This window comes from Crinia signifera, chromosome 6, assembly GCF_055691185.1.
Source record: "Crinia signifera chromosome 6, ASM5569118v1, whole genome shotgun sequence".
Taxonomy (NCBI): Eukaryota; Metazoa; Chordata; class Amphibia; order Anura; family Myobatrachidae; genus Crinia; species Crinia signifera.
In genome coordinates this window covers 168,736,725-168,750,901 of record NC_139222.1, presented here as the reverse complement: position 1 = coordinate 168,750,901, position 14,177 = coordinate 168,736,725, and the positions used below count along the sequence as shown (strand labels likewise).

General features: G+C 42.0%; 1 long non-coding RNA gene across 1 annotated transcript in view; it reads right to left on the bottom strand.

Moving 5' to 3' along the window:
• LOC146007142 (uncharacterized) overlaps positions 1 to 13,919 on the bottom strand; it is a 75,952-nt gene extending 62,033 nt beyond the window's left edge. Inside the window, exon 1 of the long non-coding RNA XR_014444253.1 lies at positions 13,566 to 13,919. This is a non-coding gene — a long non-coding RNA (uncharacterized LOC146007142). The remainder of the gene's footprint in view (positions 1 to 13,565) is intronic.
• Between the last annotated feature and the right edge of the window lie 258 nt (positions 13,920 to 14,177).

Below are 14,177 nucleotides of genomic sequence, written 5' to 3'. Positions count from 1 at the left end.
AGACTGACATCCGGGTAAGCTGCGCTGCGCTCCATAGTGAGTGGAGTGAGACGCATGACGTTTCACTCAGTAAGAGCCAGGCACACTTCCTGGTAAGATGGCCGTGCGTTCCACAGCGGCTCCAGTGGAACGCATGCCGCTATTAAAGAGCTTTTCTCTTTCTAAGCTTCCAGTTAAGTTATAAAAACATTAACCAAGGCTAATCGAACCCCGCTCTTCAAGTGGAGCTTATCAGACAGGTTCATATTACACTCGGAACCTGTTAAATCCCACGAATAAACCAGAGACATAGCGCAATGCATTATGGGGCGATTAAGCAATCTACATGAAGTTATATATATTCCCCACTTGTATCATCCCCACAATTAATTTGGTATAATTCTAAATAGATATAGAACCTTATAGGTTAAACAATACATTTAATTTGTGGACATTATGATTAATAAATTAATTATAAAATATCTATAGAGGATAATTAATCCAACAGGATATGATGTCATATCAGTTTCCCTATATATAGAGATCAGCCACTAGGTTCATTCACTTGCTGGCTGAATCCCAGAGAGCACACACACTCAGGAGCTATGCAGGGTAAGCTAATTTTTGTATTGATCAAAAGTGATGATTGTTAAGGTTGACTTGAGCTAAAATAATTGGACTCTGTAATTTTGATTATTAGGAATATTTCCTAATTCCTTTGGGCCCTAACAGGAATTTATACACTGAAAAGGTGGTTGAATGATCTTATGTGTATACTGGAACTCTGAATTTCTTTATGTAAGTACTCTTGACCTATATGTTAAGTGTTAATCCCCAATTATACATTAACATATAGATATATATAATAGAAGAAAAACTAAAAAATTAAAAATAAAACTTTTTTCAATAACTAGGTACTAAGACGGTTATAAGATACCTTTTTTGGGCTTTCTATGCACAGGTGTGATAACACCTAAAGACGTTTGTGCCGTATTTTAATAGCACAAGGTATGTGTATATCATAAACAATCTATATTCTAATAAATAGTATAAATATTATAAAGGAATTATTAGTCGGTAGTGGAGTACAAATATTCTCTTTATGGTCCTACTAGGTACTCACCACTGTAGAGGACTAAATCCAGTTCTTTATCCGATCAGTAGAACAACACCAATTGTTTCAGAGCCTTAAAAGGCATTTAATGTCTATAAGGTATGTACTGAACTTTATTCTGGATATCAATCTGTTTCCGTTCCCCCTCCCCCTCCAAGGAAACCATTTATTTAATTTATAGAAACCATTTATTTAACATTAATTTAATATATATGAACTGCTTTATATTTATATTTATATTTTTAATTATATATTTTTTAAATTGGAAATGTTTGATGTATATATTATGTGATGTCTAAGAGAATTGTATACTGTATATTTTTAGAAAAAACCCCTGATGAAGTCTCCAAGAGAGATGAAACGCGTTGGGTTCTGTCTTAAAGCTCTGTGAAAATAAAGAAAATTTATTCCACAAGAAACAAGAAGCCTCAAGTGTATATTATATTGTTTTTATATTCATTTATTTTATATATCAGTTAAGACCATTTAAGACATCCATTACTATAGGGCGCTGAAGACACTATTGTTGGTGTTTATATATATATATATATATATATATATATATATATATGTGTGTGTGTCTGTGTGTGTGTGTGTGTGTGTGTATATATATATATATATATATATATATATATATATATATATATATATATGGGGGGGGGAAGAAAAGATGTATGGCGCCACTTGTGTCCTCAGACTGTTCAAATATTCTAGTAAGAAATGAGTGTATACTGGTACCCTTTTAGGAAAAAAGGGGTGTCAGCTAACCTCTAAAGATGGGCACCTTGGTGAGGGGTGTCACAAAAACAATTGCAATTGGTTGAATAGAGGTAAGCGACAGTAAATACCTGTATACTACACAAAATGCTTTTTATAATAAAAAAGGTTTATTTCACATATAAAAGGGTGCACAATAGCACTAAAAAATGGAGAACAGACAAAAATACAATTTACATAGAAAAACACTGAAGTAAAAAATGCGAGATATTTTCTAAAAAGGCCTACATATGATGTCGCTAAAAAATGGGGAGGTAAATATAAAAAAGGTGAATATAAAAGGTCTAAAAGTAAAGGACTTATCTTAGTGGAGGAGTCAGCAGGCAATACCCAACGCGTTTCGTCTAGGAGACTCTCCTAGACGAAACGCGTTGGGTATTGCCTGCTGACTCCTCCACTAAGATAAGTCCTTTACTTTTAGACCTTTTATATTCACCTTTTTTATATTTACCTCCCCATTTTTTAGCGACATCATATGTAGGCCTTTTTAGAAAATATCTCGCATTTTTTACTTCAGTGTTTTTCTATGTAAATTGTATTTTTGTCTGTTCTCCATTTTTTAGTGCTATTGTGCACCCTTTTATATGTGAAATAAACCTTTTTTATTATAAAAAGCATTTTGTGTAGTATACAGGTATTTACTGTCGCTTACCTCTATTCAACCAATTGCATATATATATATATATATATATATATATATATATTATTATTTATATACATTTGGTCTATCTATAATACTTTAACTGACCCGGCATATACTGGGTCACCTAAGCGTCCATCTCCGTGCTTTGCTCCGCCCCTCTGAAAACCCCCTTCTGAAAATCCTGCGTTTGCCCCTGAGGGGGGGGGGGGGAGGGGATAAAACTCCCCCCTCGACTTTAGAGTGTTTTTTCATTCCCCTAAACATTTGGGGGGCTTGGCCTAATCGTGGGATATTAGACCACGCCCCCTCACAAAATACATCTCGGCGGCCCTGAGCTTTGCAGCCTGTGAGCACAATAATTAAACAGTACACACAGAGTTGATAACAACAATTTTCACTTGTAAGTATATACTTAAGTGCCCCTGGGTGCCTTCTCCTAATCCAGAGTGTAGAGCATAGGGGGGTTTTGGGAGTCAATCACACAGAAATTGGGGGAGAAGTAAATAATGTTGATGGGGTGGCTCCCTGTTAGTATGAATCTCAAATCTTTATAGACATCAATTCCAGGGGTGTGCTACCACGGTACAAAGAAGAATACAATTGGAAGGGGATAGCGTTGGTTTGTCACGGTGTGGTGCACCCAGAAAGAGAAAAAATATGATACAATAAAATTTACCTTTTAATAAACATCAATTAAAATTGCGAAATCTGACAAACTACATTGAACATGAAACATAAACAAGTGGATATTGTGCAAATTAAAAAATGCATGCACAAAGTTACTGTGTGTTTATTGCCTCCTTAATTGATCATGAGAATAAGTCTCAGTGTAGTCTCTTTATAGTCCTTAGATTGTAGGCTGAGAAGCCTTACTATTATGTAGGATTGGAGGTACAGCCTAAGATGTGAACTGTAACTTTAGTGTTTCTTCTGTATGTGTCTCAAAGCAGAAAATCTGTCGCGATTCAAAATAACCAACTTGTTGCAACAGATTGTAACAAATAAGTATGAGCCACCGGTAGTCTCATAAATGTACTGGCCTAACAATTGCCTGGTATGTGGACTGTAATAATAAGATCAATTGCTGGTACCCCAAGTGGAGTTATAAATTAGACATAAGTAGTTCTGTATGTTGTTTTTAGGTAGTACATTATAGGTCTCAGCTATAGAATTAAATCTGTTGCAATACGCTGTGGTAAGATTGTCTCATGTATATGCTATGCACAATATCTAAATTTCAATATCACAATATCCACTTGTTCATGTTTCATGTTTAATGTAGTTTGTCAGATTTCGCAATTTTAATTGATGTTTATTAAAAGGTACATTTTATTATATCATATTTTCTCTCTTTCTGGGTGCACCACACCGTGACAAACTGGAGTGTATACAGGGCTAGTGGTCTGTGTCTCCTGTATATCTGCTCCTGGCTGTCGCTGGTGGAATCTTACGTTCAGTGTTATCTGGAGTTAATGAGATGGAGATTTTGTAAAGCCGGCCAGCTATAAGAAACTCTCTTTAACACTGTTATCTGCATCTTATCTGCAGCCTTTTCAAGTTCTGTGTGGGTTCTGTACTTAGCGGATTAGCTCCCAGGTTTTGCGGATCCATTTAGCCTTGTTTCCATGTATGACTTAAGCTAGGTACACATATATACAATCGTCGGGCCGTTCTTCCAATCTGGGGGCAAACGGCCGTTCGATTGTATAGGTGTGTACGCTGTCCCAATTGCTGCTGTGCGATCGATAAACGGCCAAAAACGCTCTTGGCCATCCACGGTCGGTCGGTCGAAGGTTCTTTGCTGCTTAATATTTCATCCGACAGGACGGCTCCATATCGGAACAAAAGTGAAGTGTGTACGCACGTTCGATCGATATGCTTGACAGTTTGACAAAGCACGGTGGTATGCTGCATTATGAGAGATACGCAAAAAGAAAGAGAAGATGTCCTGTTTTTGGTGCACCAAAATAAGAGATAAAATTTAACTTTTATTATTTTAATCATTAAGAACTGCGAGATAAAAAATGACAACATGTAACATAAACAAGGGTGGGGTTCACACAATTTTTAAAACCAAGGTGGCAGGCAGATGTTGCAGGGTTGTTATGTAGTGCTTTTACTAGATAGTGTGCGTCTGGTCTGTCTGGACCTTAGATCTGACAGATCAATCGGCGTGTCTGAGCGGAGGTTTGAATGACCTCTTGCTCTAGAGCCAAATTAATCAGTGCAAATATGTGGGATTGGTATCCTTGATTAACCCTCTATCGGGTGCACTGATACAAAATAGGAGATCACCCTGTGTAGATTTAAGATCCGGCGTGAAAACGCTCTAGGATCAGTATGGATGACTGGGCACCCCAGGGTGTCTCAGCTGCGTTCGTTCAGGTGGAGCCGCCTCCTGGAGTTTACACACATGCAGCAGTCGGCACCATTGTGGGGACTGTCATGGTGTCTCACTCGCTCCTGAAAAACTCTCTCTATATTGTCTCACTGCGGTAATTACTCTGCATCAATTTGCAGATCGCCCGGTGTGTATGGTCTTCTGATCTGGAAAACGTTCCAGTGCAGGACCTAGGTAAAGGTACCACCGGTGTGACTAGCTGTGTCAAAACACTTGGAGCCGCCTCCAGAGTGTTGCACAGGTTGGGAGACTAGAGACTAACGCAGCTCCGAGACTACACACAAATCAAAATGCATTAATATGAAAAATAACAAAAGTTGCAGACATCTGCCTGCGCACCGCTAGCCGGCACGCGCTTCGCAGATGATAGCTTCCTCAGGGCCAATCAGATCAAAGTCGCGATGGGTTTAAGTAGCAGTGATAATGTGTTATGCTCCAATGAGCTCTGTGCGTGCTGGACGCGCCTCCGGAAACGTGTCCGGAGTCCGCCGTCCAATCCTGACTGTTCACATAGTGCGAGCCCCTGGACGGGGTCTCGTATAGTTCCGAGATATACGCCGGTCATTCAAACCTCCGCTCAGACACGCCGATTGATCTGTCAGATCTAAGGTCCAGACAGACCAGACGCACACTATCTAGTAAAAGCACTACATAACAACCCTGCAACATCTGCCTGCCACCTTGGTTTTAAAAATTGTGTGAACCCCACCCTTGTTTATGTTACATGTTGTCATTTTTTATCTCGCAGTTCTTAATGATTAAAATAATAAAAGTTAAATTTTATCTCTTATTTTGGTGCACCAAAAACAGGACATCTTCTCTTTCTTTTTGCGTATCAAATTTCATGTCCTAAGGTAGCACACCCCCAGCAGCCTATCATTGAAACAAATATTTGTATAAGGGGGTTCACCTCTCTATGATCAGAGGTCTTGTGCGACTAAACCCCCCCAAAAAACCGTCCTGCATTATGAGAGACCCTGTAACCCTTTGCCTGCTGTTTTAACTAATGTGTGTTTAATGCCTCACTGCCCAACACTTTAGAGGCATCACTTTAAGACATTAATCAATGTTGAAGTTTTAATAGTGTGTTATGGTGCCCTGCAAAGAGCTTCCAGCACACTCTATTAAAACTTCAACATTGATTAATGTCTTAAAGTGATGCCTCTAAAGTGTACATATGTGTACGCGCAGAACGGTCGTATGTTTTGGACGGCCGAACGTGTATTCGGTCGATCGAACGGTCGCAAGAAAAATGAAATTGTACATATGTGTACCCAGCTTTAGTCTGTGCTGGTTGTGGCTACTTGGTTTTTAAGTCATTCTCCGTGTATCCAGTCTGAGAGATCCATTTTAACCCATTAATGACAAGGGTCATTTTTATGTTTTCTACCATATTACAGACATCCTTTAATGTGTTTTTTTCTTCAGGAACGGCTTCTTTCTAGTCATCTTCCTAGCTGTATGCAGAGCTCTTGATATGATTGACTAGTGTACCTTCATTTAATTCTCAGCAACTGAACTGTGTTTGCAGTTATAACTGGCTTCTGTGTGGCTCCTTTCACAAGTATCCTTCATGCTCTAAAGCAATTTTAAGAGACATCCATGTCTATGCAGTGATTGGGTAGTATAATGCATAATTTTCCCCGCAAATGATTCAACTGGGATATCAAAGCACTTATAAGTTATTTTTCATTTTTATTCGTTTTTAGCTGTATGCTCTATTGTTCATGTCTATGGGGGTTATTCAGACCTGATCGCCGGACTGCTATTTTGTAGAGTCCTGCGATCAGGTAATCACCGCCCAGCCAGAGTGAAAATATTGCAGGCCTGTGATTAGCTGCAAATCCATTTGCAACTCATTCACCATCTAATGGTTTTTCCAGTGTGTGCAGTCTGTCCGTAGCCCAGTACCTGGTCGTCCAGTGCGATAGAATCAGGCTGTGGCTGGAGCTGAAGTCACACATGCTCCCTGAAAATGATTGGGCACACCTGTGTTTTCCCTGACACTCCCAGTAATCGGGCAGCAGTGGCAAACGCAGGATTTCTAGTGGGGGGTTTCCAAATTTAATCCACAATCTCACACTCTGTGCAACATTGGAGCAATGCGGTAGTCTGGGAGAGCGGTAGAAGAACCAAGTAACGTTAATCAGGGCTGAAACTAGGGTTTCCGGCACCCGGGGCAAGGCAGTCATTTGGTCGCCCCCCCACTGACTGGGGAGGGGGGGGGCAAATTACTGCCTTGCCCCTGGCACCGGAGGCTGAGCAGACCCTGCGCCCACATACCGTTGTGCAGCGGGGTCCCGGGACGGGCAGCGGGGTCCAGGGACAGGCAGCGGGGGTTCCGGACCAGGCAGCAGGGGGACGGGCAGCGGGGTCAAGGGATAGGCAGCGGGGGTTCCGGACCAGGCAGCAGGGGGACGGGCAGCGGGGTCCAGGGACAGGCAGCAGGGGGTTCCGGACCAGGCAGCGGGGGTTCCGGACCAGGCAGCGTGGATTCCAGTCCAGGCAGCAGGGGGACGGGCAGCGGGGTCCAGGGACGGGCAGTGCCGCTGCGGCTTTATTCCCTGTAGTGAGCTACGCTACTTGCCTCGTGGCGGGAAGCGCTGCTGATTTTGACTTGCCGGACGCTAATTGGCTGAGAGAATTCAGCCACTCAGCGTCCGGCAAGACTTTTCAAAATCTACTTCCCGCCGGGCAAATAGCGTAGCTTGCTTCCAGCTGCCGCTACGCCTGCCGCCCGGATGCCCGCTGCCTGTTCTCGGACCCCCGCTGCCCGGCTCGACAGCGCTCCCCACATGCAGCGCCCGGTGCGCATGACCCCCCAGCCCCCCCCCTAGTTACGGCCCTGCGTTAATGTACACATTGGTCTTTTTATACACTGGATACTGTATGGAATACAGCAGTGGTTCCCAAACTGTGTGCCGTGGCACCCTGGGGTGCCTTGGGTGACTTTCAGGGGTGCCCTTGGTTGATGGTCCAGGACCAATTCAAGTTATTTATGTCCAATATAATAGTCAAATTATGGACAAACAGAAGGGAATACTGTCCGTTACCACATAACTGATCCTAAGGATGAGATATAAATACAATTTATCTAACTTAATATTTGTTTCTGACTTTCTTAATGAGAAACCTTTAGCCTAGGGGTGCCGCAAAAATATTTCTGATGCTTCGGGGTGCCGTGATTCAAAAAAGTTTGGGAACCCCTGGAATACAGTCTTAATATCTAAAACTATAGATGGTCTATAGTATTGGCTGTATCAAACATTTAAATAATATAAATAAGTGGTCAAGAAAAGGTTAAACATACCATTATAATAAATACACAAACATAATGGAACTAGTACTGAACTTTCTAAGCTCACATTTCCCACCTCATGGTAATGCTCCTGCCTCTTCTTCCTGGTAGCTGCTTTCTGGTCTACTACACTGATGGAGGACTCAAATCCACACACACAGGAGACTTGCTAGAAGCTGCTACCACTGGGCATGTGCAGAAGCTCTCTTCTGTCCCTTATACTGCATAATATTGCTATTGTTGCCATCATTTTAGCCACTTGCCAAGAGGAGGGGGGTTTCCTATGGCCGGGTGACACTGGCTTCCTGTCAGACAACTTTTGTACCACCGGTGATAAAAGAAATACGATGGATTTTATTGCAGGATGGCCTTGCACATGCTTGGCCTGCGAATTTGCATCTGTCTGTTGAGGTCTGAATAAACCCAAATACTTTATCTTTAGTCTGCATTAGCCTGATACACACATTAGACAAAAACAAGTTTGCAGATAACGTTAATTTTAAAATTCCTAAAATGGTTCGCATTGAAAGCATTATATCGTAAGTGATCCTTGTTCCGGACGGTCCCTAGTGATCTTTTTAAAGGGGGGTATTCAAACTGACAGCCTGGGACGTTTTCGACAAAACAGATCCGACTTTAATAGAAGTCGGATCTGTTTTGTCGGAAACGGCTGCGGATTGTCAGATTTATGGCAGTTTTTGCTGATTTCAAGACTACGCGGCCAACTGAATACCTCACTAAGGGGGTATTCTAGTTCACTCTTTCTGACAAAATCCTTCTTAGATGGACAAAACCATGTGCACTGCAGATGTTACTTGTGCAGAGAGAATTAGATTTGGGTGGGGTTTTACTTCAAAGTGAGATCTATATTGCAGTGTAAAAATAAAGCAATCAGTATTTACCCTGCACAGAAACAAAATAACTCACCCAAATCTAATTCTCTCTGCACATTTTACATCTTCCCCCCCCTGCAGTGCACATGGTTTTGTCCATCTAAGAAAGATTTTGTCAGAAATAGTGAACTAGAATAAGGCCCTAAGACTCATACTGAATTACTTTAACAGCCTAATGGTTTGCAATAAATGAAAAAATATCTGAATAGTTGAAAACTTTTGCAATCCTGTGTATCTTCATTTTAGTATCTGTAGGCTATGCTACTTAATATCTTGTAGCTTTTATATTATATTTTGTAATTTGTAATTGGTAAACACGTGGCTAATAATTAATGTTTTTCTCCAAAGTAATTGTAGACCCAAATGATACAAAGTGCATAAGAGGCTGATGAACGTTTGTTCAGTTAGAACATATGTTTACAATTGACAGATTGTTGGCATCATTTTACTTTGAAGGCTATGATTAAAAGAATTGAGCCAATCTTTTAACTCTTTCAGCCTTTTGCATTAGTGCCTCACAAAAATGAGGTTGAGGGTTAGATTCTAACCACAGCCATAATTGGGTGATGTTTCTAGATTTTCCGTGTGATTGCCTGGGTTTCCTCTTGGTAGTCCGGTTTCCTCCTACAGTCTGAAAACATACGGGTAGATTAGTTGGCTCCCAACAAAAAAGGAACCTTAGGGCCAGAGCCGCCTTATCCAATTTGATGCCCTAGGCAAGATTTTTGTTGGCGCCAACCTAGCAGGTGATACCACCACCAAACTTAGGACCTTATTCTGGTTACGGCGGCCGTGCGTACGTACGTTCCGTATCAGCGTACGTTTGCCGTACGTGGCCGTTGAGCGAAAGTCCACCCACAAAACAGCCGCATACGTACGGGCACAAACACCGACAAAGGGGAGTGGCGTACAATTGAGCGTACGCCAACGTACACTGACGGATCACCCCTTAGACTCCGACAACTGGCGTAAGACAGAGCGTACGCCACCGTTTACGGACATCTCTCGTCCGTCTTCCCACCGACTTCTTGCGGCTATCTGAGCGTACGCCACCGTGCACGGACGGGTCTCTATTGTTTTCAATGGAAAACTCAGCGTATGTCACCGCTCGTGAGAGTGAGCGTACGTCCGTGCACGCTGGCATACCCTTCACATATATGGCCCTCATAATCTAGCCTTTCAACTATGATTAAGACAATTAAAATAATTATTCTATTTGTTAATCAATTATTGTTTTTTATTACCTCAATTGTCTACCTTCACGAACAGCCTAAAAATAATACATTTTAACCCTCCTTACATGTATATATTTTATGTTCTAAGGTTGCATTTTAATCACTATCTATGTGTCCCCACATTGCAATTTTCTTTTAAATAAAGTTATGGTAGTGTTTGTGTGTATGTACTAAATTATGTTCATAATTAGTGTTTTCCGAATTCCGAATTTTAAACTGCTGTTTAAAGTATATGAAAACACTTTCTGAATGTGTGTAAATGGTTTCCAAATAACTACCTTGGCATATATAAGCAGGTCTTAAAAAGAATCTTAACTAAAATGAAACCAACCTTTACATGTAGAGAAGTGTAGAAAGATATGCTTCCAATGTGTTTGAGTGCTGTGTGTGGCTTGCAGGTAGTGAAATAATGGTTTGGACTTAATAGACTGCAGCATTGCTTATTACATTTAGGTGTATGTGTTTGAGTAGTAATCAGCGTTAATTAGCAGACACAGGCGTCCGCTCTCATGCGGTATCTGTAGGGGTGGTCTGAGGTGGCGGTTGGCGTCCGCCTGTTTTGTGTCCGAAATGAACGGTGCTTTCTCCGATCGAGCGGTAGTAGCAGTACATTTTTACGCCCAGTTTCCCTCATTATTTTGGCCGCTCCCCTCAACACGCCCCTATGCCGCCCACAGTGACCGTACTCTTGCAGACAGGTTTTTTCGCACGGAAAGACCCATCCATGAGCGTTGTGGAGTCGTCGCGCCTGTGCATTGCGGAAGGTACGCATGCGCAGATCAAAAAAAAAAAACAGGAACGTACGCTTACGGCCCAGCCGACCCGAACCAGAATAACCTCCTTAGTGTTTTGACACCAAAAATAACATTGTGTCACATGATGTCAACACCCACCCCAAATTTGACCATCTTTGGCCAGGATAAAAATCAGTCTAGATCCAGTATGGCCAACTTAATTGTTTTACATTACAAGTTGGCTGCAATTTCAAAAAGTTTATAGGGAAAGTAGAACTGGACCACAGAGCTTACAATTTCTATACTGTTCAAGGGATTTCCAGAAACCAGTTGTATGGCACTGAAATGATGATTCCACAATTGTCCCCTCTTTTTAATGTCACCTTGGCCTGGGTGAGAGTTAGAATGACATTACCCTTTAAGCCACTGTCATCACAGTACACTGATCAAGGGTGACAGGCAAAACGCTAAATTGCAGTCTTTCAAAGTAATGGTCATATGTTCCCTCCCCCATACATATAACACTATGCACCTGTCCCCTGGCTCTCCCCTGCTTTTACCAATGTCGGCGAGTTTGAGGCTCAACTGCAGCACACAGGCCCTTTCCCTCCATTTGTACTAGCAGCCAGCTGGGGTCAACCAGGGTGGTGCAGAAGCTCACCACAGCCAGGGTCTGGGTGAAAGCGGCCTTTAGACATCGCTGGGAGGGAGCGAGCCCCCACCCATAGCAACACATCCTTCAGGTAGTGCTGTTCTGTATTTTATGAACAAGGGAATGGGGAAAATGGGAGGATACCGATGCACTAGTCATGTGGCACAATAGTAATTAACTGTAATCACTTATAGAATGTTTTTCCACAATATAAACAATAGTAAGCTAAATTGCTGTTGCAAAGTATTGAGGTGGAGGTGCTCCCCTGAGAGTAAATTAGAACAGTACAAGGACAGACAGAACAGTACTCTCTGGTTTTGGGGGCACAACTTATTCAGAATTTCTTTAAAATTTAACTTTTAATTATATCTTAGATAAAGAATAAAATTAACTTACAGCACATATACAGTGGGGATGCAGTCAATTTGCCCGCGGTCGGGATCCCGTCGGTCGGAATCCCGACACTGGAATCCCGACCGCCGAAATCCCGAAACTTTCTCCCTCCGTGGGTGTCCACGACACCCATAGAGGGAGAATAAAATAGCGTGCCGAGCGTAGCGAGGCACCGGGCCCGCTGCGTGGCGTGCGCAGCGAGCCCGCAAGGGGGGGCGCTCCACGTCCCCCCCATGTCGGGATTTCGGCGGTCGGAATTCCAGTGTCGGGATTCCGACCGCCGGGATTCCGACCGCCGGCATTACATATCGGATCCATACAGTGACATACAAATACATGAAACAAAAATTATAATCGCCACTCTTTATAAATATTGGGCGGTTTTGGAGCAACTGACAGATAAATTAAATTTTTGAGTTTTGCGAAAATATATACTTTTTGGTTAATGTATTACTCCAATATTGCAAATATCCTCTTGTGACTTTCAATTTCCTTGACTGTGTGTAAAATCAATAATCAGGTTAGTCACAGACAGAATATTGGTGCATGCCCTGTGAGTTAGAGCACAGTGGGAGATAGCAGAATATCTCTCCCTGTGTTCAGTGACACTTTTCTATAAACTTTTGTCTCTGACTGCATATACTGTATATTAAAGAGTCAGGTTTGCAAATGCAAAGGATGAATAGATATTAGTGCATGCACTTTATATTAGAGCACAGTGGGAGATAGCGGAATATCTTCCCCTGTGCTTAGTGACACCCTATAACAGATATTTCTAAACACTGTTTGATTGCAGTGTTAATTGGATAACAATATGGGTTGATTGCAGTGTTAATTGGATAACAATATGGGTAATAGATTAATTATATTGAAAACATGACACCGACACAAGAATAATGATATATTCAAATTGCTTTCTGGTTAATACCAGTGTATAAGAAAAATGCCGCTGGTATGTCTGCGGTGCCTCTCAGAAAAGTGATAAATGGTGGGAAAACAACCCCCACCGGTTTTAGGGACTGCTGCTTCTTGTCTGGGATAACCGTGGTTTTTACAAGTGAGCGAGTACCTTCTCCTGAATAATAGGGTAGAAATTAAGGTATTACTTCTGTCCCTTTCCTTAAAAGGAAATATGCCTTGTTAATACAAGTTCAGTGCAGGGTATTCACCTTGAGTACTTGGGATGAGTGCGTACCAGTGAGAAAAATAATTAGGTGTATAGAATTAATATAGAGAAAATAGCCAAGCCTCTTATCTCTCTAGAGCATGCTGCTGCTCCCCACTTGCCCTTGGGTATTGGTGGGGGGTGAGCGGTACTCCAAATAATAGCGGGGGGCTGGTATATATATAGAGAAAAAGTATGGGGGACTAGATTCTGCTTTAATGCGTTCCCGAATGCAGAGTCCCAAAGTTTATAGAAAGAGAGGCACAGTCGCAGAGTGATACCTTATTCCTCTGTGGTCGGAGACGTGTCTCTGTAGGAGCCCAGGGAGAGAGCCTGCTGTATGGATATTGCTCCGTGGTCCGGGTCTCCGTGTGTCTGTTACCAGCAGTCAGACGGTTCAGGTTTAGATCATGCCGCGCTCAGCGTGTCAGTGCACGCTGCAGCTGACGGGGTGCTGTAAAGTTCAGACGGACGGTTTCGCAAAGACTTGCTTCGTCAGTGTGGGTGAGTGGTCTGACATCAGGCTGTTAAATGTGATAGGGTTCAGCTATATTTATCAACCTTCGATGTCAGCCAGAGGATTCATCTTCTAAGTGACGGCGGGAGATCAGTTGAAATGACACACACACACACCAATGGAGTATGCTAGTCAGACAGTGATCTGACGTTTCATCTTAGGGTGCTCATAGTTATACCAAAAATGTGGAATGCAATCCACGTCATTACTCATAAAATGTTTATTTTGAAGTTTTGAGCTAAAGCAATAAATTCATATTTTTTGAAAAGATGTCAAAACAAAAGTTTCTTTATAATAGAAATAATTGTATCAATGTCAATAAGCAAGCAGTAACCTTGCCTCCTCCTTCTGATTCTCACAACATTCCAAAACGCTA